The following is an 8,696-nucleotide window of genomic DNA, read 5'->3' as shown; positions in this document are numbered from 1 at the left end:
TTTTTTTTTTTTTTTTTAACCTGCATACTAATTGTATGTAAAGATTGAAATGACACAGAGTACTAGAAAAAAGTTCTTTTTGGGAGAAATCTTAGAAATTATGCACTTCCACATCTTAGTTTTAAAAACTGGACTTTTTACCCTTTACTTTCTTACACTAAACAAAATGACAGCAATCTTTTTAATCAAACCAGTTTCATTGTTACAAATTAAAACAAGTTACTTCCATAATAAAAATATTACCTGCATCATGAAATATAAACATTTTTTCAAGAACAGCTGAAACAGATGATCAAAGTGTGCATGAAAAACACTGTTTGAAACAACATCTAAAGAAAGTGAAAAAATGAATTATCCAAAGCCAGTTTTCTTTCTCTGGGTAATACACAAAATTCAAAAACCATTGCAGCCATTCATTGACAGGGAATTGCCAGAAATTCAAATTGAGTTGATAAAGGGAAGAGGAATAAGCAATATTGCTGATGACAGATGGATCTTGGCTAAAAGCAGAAAATATGGGAAAGAAGTTTATCTGTGTTTTATTGACTATACAAAGACATTTGACTGTGTGTGGATTATAACAAATTGTGGATGATGTTTTGAAGGATGAGAATTTCAAAACACTTAATTCTGCTCTTGAGGAACCTGAACATATACCAAAAGGCAATTGTTCAAACAGTTTAAGAGTGTGTTACACAGTTTAAAATCAGGAAGAGAGTGTGTCAGGGTTGTATCCCTTCACCATATTTATTCAATCTGTATGCTGAATGAATAATCTGAGAAGCTGGACTATATGAAGAAGAATGTGGAATCAGGATTGGAGGAAGAATCACTAACAACATGGAATATGCAAATAGTTAAACTTGCTTGCTGCAAAAAATTCTTATAAGCAAGAATGTGAAAAATGGAGAAAATGTTGAAATAGTTGTCAAGATTTTCATTTTACTTGGCTCCACAATCAATACCCATAGAAACAACAGTCAGGAAATCAAACAATGTATTGTACTGGACAAATCTGGTACCAAAAACCTCTTTGGAGTGTTCAGGAGCAAGAATGTCACTTGAAAGCTGAGATGTGCCTTCCTCAAGCCATGGTATTTTCAATTGCCTAGTGTGTGTGAAAGCTTGGACAATGAATAAGAAAACTAGAAGAATTGATACATTTGAATAATGGTATTGATGAAGAATATAGAATATACCACAGACTGCCAGAAGAACAGACATCTCTGTTGGAAGAAGCACAACCAGCATGGACCATAGAAGTAAGGATAGCAAGACTTCTCATACTCTTTGGACATGTATCATCAAGACAGATAGTTCCTGTAGAAGAGCATTGTGGTTGGTAAAGTGGAGGTTCGGCTAAAAAGAGGAAGACCTTCAATGACATGGATTGACACAGTGGCTACAACAGTGGACTCAGATGTGACAAATATTGTGAGGATGGCAAAGCACCAAGCAGTGTATCATTCTGTTGTGCATAGGGTAATTATGAATTGGAGTCAAATAAATGGCAGGTAACAACAAAATAAAATATAAAAGTTTCAATAAGACAAATACTGATCTATATATTATTTAGTTTATTATTGGATTTTTAAAATTTTATTTATAGGGCTTGTAGTATCTCATTATCAGTATTATCAATGCTGATACCTATTTACTTTAGCTTATTCACAAAACTATGTCTCAACTCTCTCTCTGCCTGTGCAATACCTTGTCTATACCAAAATTCTGCAAAAAAACCTCCTTTATATCACTTCCTGCTTTGCAAGCACTTATCATTAAGTTTCTGATAAATTTTATCATGGGAAATTGAATTTTTATCACACTTAATTTTCTTCTGAGGTAATTGTTTTGTGGTAAACAGTATTTTTTTTCCTTTCCTGATAAGATGTCTCTTTATCTCCCAAACACAGTAATTACAGAACTGTCTCTTCAACTAATTGTGAAATAAGAGAACAAACACTCCTTATTTTCAGTTTAAATGCCCTTCTGGTAAATTATTTTATCAGCACTTATTAAGTCACAGGTATATAAAAAGAAGATTGAGATTCAAATTTTAGGAATAAATACACTGAGTACTAGAATGTTCTATAGAGTAATCAAAAATGCTTGAAATATATGTAACACATAAACTCATCTTACTACTCAATTGAAATCCTCTGATCTATTTTCTCATTTAGGTCAATAATATGTGCAGTTTGTATGTGGCCTTTGAGTGATGGCAAATGATTTCATTTACACATGTTTATATCTGTTGATAATACTCACATGAAAATTAATTAAAATTTTGTAGGAAACCAAGTTAAACTTTTTCTCTTCCTCCAAACAACTTTCTGGCTAACACTGCAAATTTATGCAGAGAAAGCTACGACTTTTTCAGCAAAAATTATAACATGATATTGGAGTGGTAGAGTGGGTAAGACATTTGGCTGCTAGCCAAAGGTCGGTAGTTCAAACACACCAGCTGTTCTGTGGGAAAAGATGAGGCAATCTATTTCTGTAAAGATTTACAGCCTTGGAAACCCAGTGGGGGTCGGTCTGAGTCAGAAATGACTCAGTGGCAGTGGGTTTGGTTTGGTTTTGACTGGGGTGTTATTAATTGTGTAGATATGTATGACAAAAACAGCACCAAAGCAGGGAAATATATTCCTGAAAGTTTCCTACATTTTATGTGAAGTAATAAAATCTGTTAAATAATGAAAAACTTTGCTACATATGGAACAATGATAAAGACTACACAAATGCATTTAGTTGCACTAAAAATCACTATGATTATTTAATATGAAGTCGTGAACTAGACCAAATGCAAATGGTAAGTAGCTCAGGGAAAATATGAGGCCATTAAGCATCAGAGACAAGAGTTTTTACATTTCTATATTACCATAATAATGTAAATGACCAGCTATTGGTATTAAAGTATTAGCATTTATTATCCTAATTTAAAACTAAAAATATTTAGGCTTAGACAAATTAAGTTTTCTGAGAACAGAAATTGAGGAACCAGGTAGGGCCAGGTAGGGCATGGTACTAACATTTTTTGGTTTGACTCCCTGCCAACACACTACATATCCCAGTTTGTTAGTACATATGTAACAAAGATACCAAGCGTGTAGCTCTAAAACCTATTGTCATAAAGTCAATTCTGACTCATAGTGGCTTTAAACAATGGATACTTGTTTTCTCACAGGCCAGGAGGCTAGAAATTCAAATTCAGTTTGTCAGCTCTAGAGAAATGTCATTCTTTGTCCTTTTCAGTTTTTAGGAGCTGCCAGCAACCTTTACCATTCCTGGGTTTATAGATGTATCTGCCTCTGTCCTCAAATAGTATCTGCCTTCCTTCCGTGTGTTTTCTTTTTGTGTCTATTTTCATTTTTTAAGAGACCACTGAGAAGGGATGGATTTATGATCCACACTAGTTTGCTATGACTTTATTACAGAAACAAAACAAAAGCCTATTCCTAAAAAGAGGAGCTCTAGTCGCATAGTGCCTAAGGCACTTGACTACCAATCAGAAGGCTGGCGGTTCAAACTCACCAGCCACTCCTCTGAAGGAAGATGGGCAATCTACTTCCGTAGTGATACCGCCTCGGAAACCCAAGGAGGGGTTGTTATGAGTCAGGTCCGACTGGATGACACATAACAACAACAACAACATTCCTAAAAAGAGTCACATTATTCACACTTATAAGGGTCAAGAATTCAACATATCTTTTGGAGAGAAACATTTCAATCCATTGTTCTCAGATACTGTCAAGTCGCTTCCTACTTAGAGTCGCCGAGTACGACAGAAGGAAATGCTGCCTGGTCCTGCACCATTCTCACAATCCCAGCTATATTTGTGCCCATTGGTACAGACACTGTGTTAATCTATCTTGCTGAGGGTCTTCCTGTTTTTCACTGACCCTCTATTATATGTCCTTCTCCAGGAACTGGTCCCTCCTGATAAAATGTCCTATGGTTTTGAGACAAAATCTCACTATGCCCACTTCTAAGGGGCTTGCTGGCTATACTTCTCCCAAATTAGATTTATTAATTTTTCTGGAAGTCCATGCTCAATATTCTTCACCAACACCATAATTCAAAAACAAATTCTTCTTCAGTCTTCCTTATTCATTGTCTAGCTTTCACATGTGTAATTGAAAATATGACTTGGGTCAGAAGAATCCTAGTCCTTAAAGATATAGCTCTGCTTTTTAACACTTTAAAAAGTTTTGCAATAGATTTACCCGATGCGATATATCATATGATTTCTTGACTGTTGCTTCCATTAATTGTGCATTGATTGTGGATCCAAGTAAAATGTAATCCTTGACAATTTCAAACTTTTCTCTGTGTATAGTAATGCTGATTGCCAGATTTTTGTTTTATTTATGTTGAGATGCATTTTATACTGATGGCTATAGCCTTTGTTGGTACTTCAAGTCCTCTTTGTTTTCAACTGAAACCTGTCCACAACATTCCTAAAGAGTCACATTATTCACACTTACGAGGGTCAAGAATTCAACCTATCTTTTGGAGAGAAACATTTCAATCTGTTCTCAGGTGCTGTCAAGTTGCTTCCTACTTAGAGTCCCTCTGAGTACAACTGAAGTAAGCTGCTTGGGTGACCTTGCTGCTATTTGAGATATCAGTGGCATAGCTTTCCGCATCACAGTGATAAGCAAGGCACCACAGTATGACTAACTGACAGATGAATGGTATGCATTTACATTATTTTTTAACAATTTCAAGAACAAAAGGTAAATTACCAGTCCAATTATATTTATCACAATGTTTAACTGTTCTGGTTCCTCAAATCAGAAATTCTGAAATGCAAAACGTATTGCATTTAATTTGACATTGATTTTTTATTGATTTGCCTATGGAGTAATTGTAACATCTGCTGTTTTCAAAGGGAAACTGATAAAAAAAAAAAAAATTGGCAAGCCTTTGTCAGTATCTAAATAAATAAAATGAAAACAGTGACAAATTAGGCCAGATTTAGAGTCTTTTAGATAGAGTTTATGCATCAGTACTGATACATATATATACATAACATACAAGCATGCAAACACATATTTTATATTAAACATACACACACAAATTCTAAATTTTGCATTTTCTTTGGTGAGTACCTCAGAAAATTAAATCTAAAATTATCTTCATGCCTACTTAAAACAAAAATATGTGTGATTAGATCATCTAATTGAAAATATGTGGAAGCATGGAAATGATAGTGAAAGGAGAGTGGGGAAGACAGAATTGGAATTTGGACTCCCATGTTAAAGCCTCAGTGACATTGCTAATTAATTAGCTATCTGTCTTTAAATGTATCACTTTCTCTATAGACCAAATAATACAAATAAAATAGGTTGAAAATGTTGTGAGAAATATGAAGTCTTACAAGCATTTTATCTTAATTTCTAAATGTCTTTAATTTTAACTCTTCACCTGCTTTTTTGATCAACTACTGTTTTGGTTACAGCCAGCCTATGCCACATGATCGCTCCTGCAATTGAGCTAACAGTATGGGAAGAATGAAGTAACGATGTGCTCTCTATTTTCTCCAAACAAGAAAGATAGATTAATAAACTATCTTTCTTACACTAATTATTATAAAATATAATAGATTAATAAAAAGTTTGCTATTCATGCTTTGATGTTCAGTTTTGAGGTTTCCTAGTAAGCTGTTAATTCTTTCAATTTGTCATTGTTTTTATTATATTTATTTATTTATTTAAACTTATATTATTGAATGTTTCTTAAATATCCTTTCAGATATTCTTCGTACTTGTTCAGTCATTTACTGAAGGAGAGGTATTTAAATCTCTGGCAATAATTGCAATTTTGACTTTTTCTCTCTGCAATTTTATCAGTTCATATATTCTGAAGTTCTCTTATTACTTGCAAAAACTTTTAAGGTGGTGATGTCCTCTTCAGGAATGGCTCCTTTATTATAAAATGAACTTCTTTATCTCTGGCAATATTCTTTGCTCTGAAATCTACTTTGTCTGATATCAACATAGCCATTCATAGCTTATTTTAATTAGTTTTATCATGATTAATCTTTTTCTTTACTTTTAATTTTAGCTATGTTTTGTCTGTGCATTTAACGTGTGTTTCTTAAGGGAAGCATAACATTTCATCTTATTTTTATATTTATTCTGATGACTTCTCATTTTAATATTTGTATTTAGACCATTTACATTTAATTGATTATTAATGGAGTTAAAGTTAAGTCTTTCCTATTGTTGTTTGTTTTCTATATGTCCCATTAGTCCTTTGTTCCCATCATACTACTTCTGTGTTTTCTATTTCTTTCTTTCTTTCTTTTATAATTATATCTTCATTTTGTTAAATTGTACATTTAAACTCACACTTTATCTTCAAATGATATTTGTTGTTATTGTTAGGTGCCATCAAAGCACCTCTGACTCATAGTAACTCTATGTAAAACCAAATGAAACACTGCACGATCCTGTGCCAGCCTCACTATCCCTACTATACCTGAGTCCATTGTTGCTGCTACTATGTCAATCCATCTTGTTGAGGGTCTACCCTGATTTAGTTGACCCTCCTCTTTACCAAGCATGACATCCTCCTCTAGAGAATGCAAATGGTCCCTTCTAACAACATGACCAAAGTAGGTAAGATGAAGTCTGGCCATTCTTGCTTCTAAGGAACATTCTGAGTTAGCTTCTTCCAGGACAGATCTGTTAGTTCTTTGAACATTCCATAGTACTTTCATCATTCTTTGCCAACACCACAGCTCAAATGCATCAACTCTTCTTCGGTCTTCGTTAGTCATTGTCCAGCTCTCACATGCATATGAGGTGATTGAAAATGTCATGGCTTGGATTAGGTGCACCTTAGTCTTCACCATGAAGTCTTCACTCTTCAGCACTTGAAAGAGGTCTTTTGCAGCAGATGTGGCCGATGCAATACTTCTTCAGATGTCTTGATTGCTGCTTCCATCGGTCTTGATTGTAGAACCAAGTGATATGAAGTATTTGACAACTTCAATCTTTCTCCATTTACCATGATGCTGCTTACTGGTCCAGTTGTGAGGATTTTTGTTCTCTGTATATTGAGATGTAATCCATACTGCAGACTGTAGTCTTCAATTTTCATCAACAAGTGCTTCAAGTCATCCTTACTTTCAGCAAGCAAAGTTGTGTAGTCTGTGTATCTCAATTTGCTAATGAGCCTTCCTCCAATCCTGATACCACATTCTTCTTCATTCTTTTTCCAACTTCTTGGATTGTTTTCTCAGGGTACAGATTGAATAAGTACAATGAAAGGATACAACCCTGACATACTCCCTTCCTGATTTTAATCCATGCTGTATCCCTTTGTTCTGTTCAAATGGCAGCATCCTGGTCTGTTTACAGGTTCCTCATGAATACAATTAAGAGTTTTGGAATTCTCATTCTTCTCAATGTTATCCATAATTTGTTATGATCTACATAATCAGATGCTTTTGCATAGTTAATAAAACATTAGTAAGTATCTTACTAGTATTCTTTGCTTCTAAACAAGATCTATCTGACATCACCTATGATATCACTTGTTCCATATCCTCCTCTGAATTCAGCTTGCTTTCTGGAAGTTCTCTGTCACTATACTGCTGTAGCCTTTTTGAATTATTTTCAGTAAGATTTTACTTGTATGTGATATTAATTACATTATTCAATAATTTCCACATTCTGTAGGATTACCTTTGTTTGGAATGGGTACAAATATGGATCTCTCTCAGTCAGTTGGCCAGGTATCTGTCTTTTAAATCTCTTGGCATAGCCAAGTGAGTGCCTCTGGTGTGGCATCCATTTGTTGAAACATCCCAATGAGTATTCTGTCAATTCCTGTAACCTTGTTTCTCGCCAATTCCTTCAATGCAGCTTCAACTTCTTCCTTCAATACCATTGGTTCTTGATCACGTGTTCAACCATTTCAGATGAACGTTGACCAATACTTTTTGGTACAGTGACCCTGTGTATTCCTTCCATCTTCTTTTGATGCTTTCTGCATCATTAATATATTACCCTTAGAATCTTTCAATATTGAAACCTGAGGCTTAAATTTTTCTTCTGTTCTTTTGACTTGAGAAATGCCCAGCATATTCTTCCCTTTTGGCTTTCCAATTATACTACAATAATAAATTTCCATTTCTACTCTTCACTCTTTACATTGCTGTGACCATGTCTATTAATTTTACATGTAAGTCTCATACTGTATTATTGTTTAAAAATATTTTTAAAGATCTTTAAATAATATGAAATCACCCATATATTTATTCATGCTATTACTATGTCCATTCTTCTTCATTCCTTTTGCATATTCATATTCTATCTCATATAATTTTCCTTCTATCTAAAGAACGTCCTTTACTGTTTCTTGTAAGGCTTATTGGGTAGTTATACATTCTTTCATTGTTTCTAAGTCTAATAAAGTATTTCACCATTGTTTTTTCAAGATCCATTCATTATGTTTACATCTTTTTGTTGACAGATTTATTGCTTCAATTCTTTAAAGATATTGCTTTATTATATTCTTGTTTACCTTGTCATAAAGAGAAATCTATTTTTATCCTTGTCTTCTTTTCTTCCATAATTCATTTCTCTTCTTTCTTAAAATTAAAAAAAAAAAAATAAATAAAACTTAAAACGTTTTTTTAAGATTTCTTGCTTTCACTGTTTTTAAGCAATTTTTTTTTTTCA

The sequence above is a fragment of the Orycteropus afer genome, unplaced genomic scaffold, assembly GCF_000298275.1.
Source record: "Orycteropus afer afer isolate SDZICR_OR568_19922 unplaced genomic scaffold, OryAfe1.0 scaffold00279, whole genome shotgun sequence".
Taxonomy (NCBI): domain Eukaryota; kingdom Metazoa; phylum Chordata; class Mammalia; order Tubulidentata; family Orycteropodidae; genus Orycteropus; species Orycteropus afer.
This window is presented reverse-complemented; position numbering follows the sequence as displayed.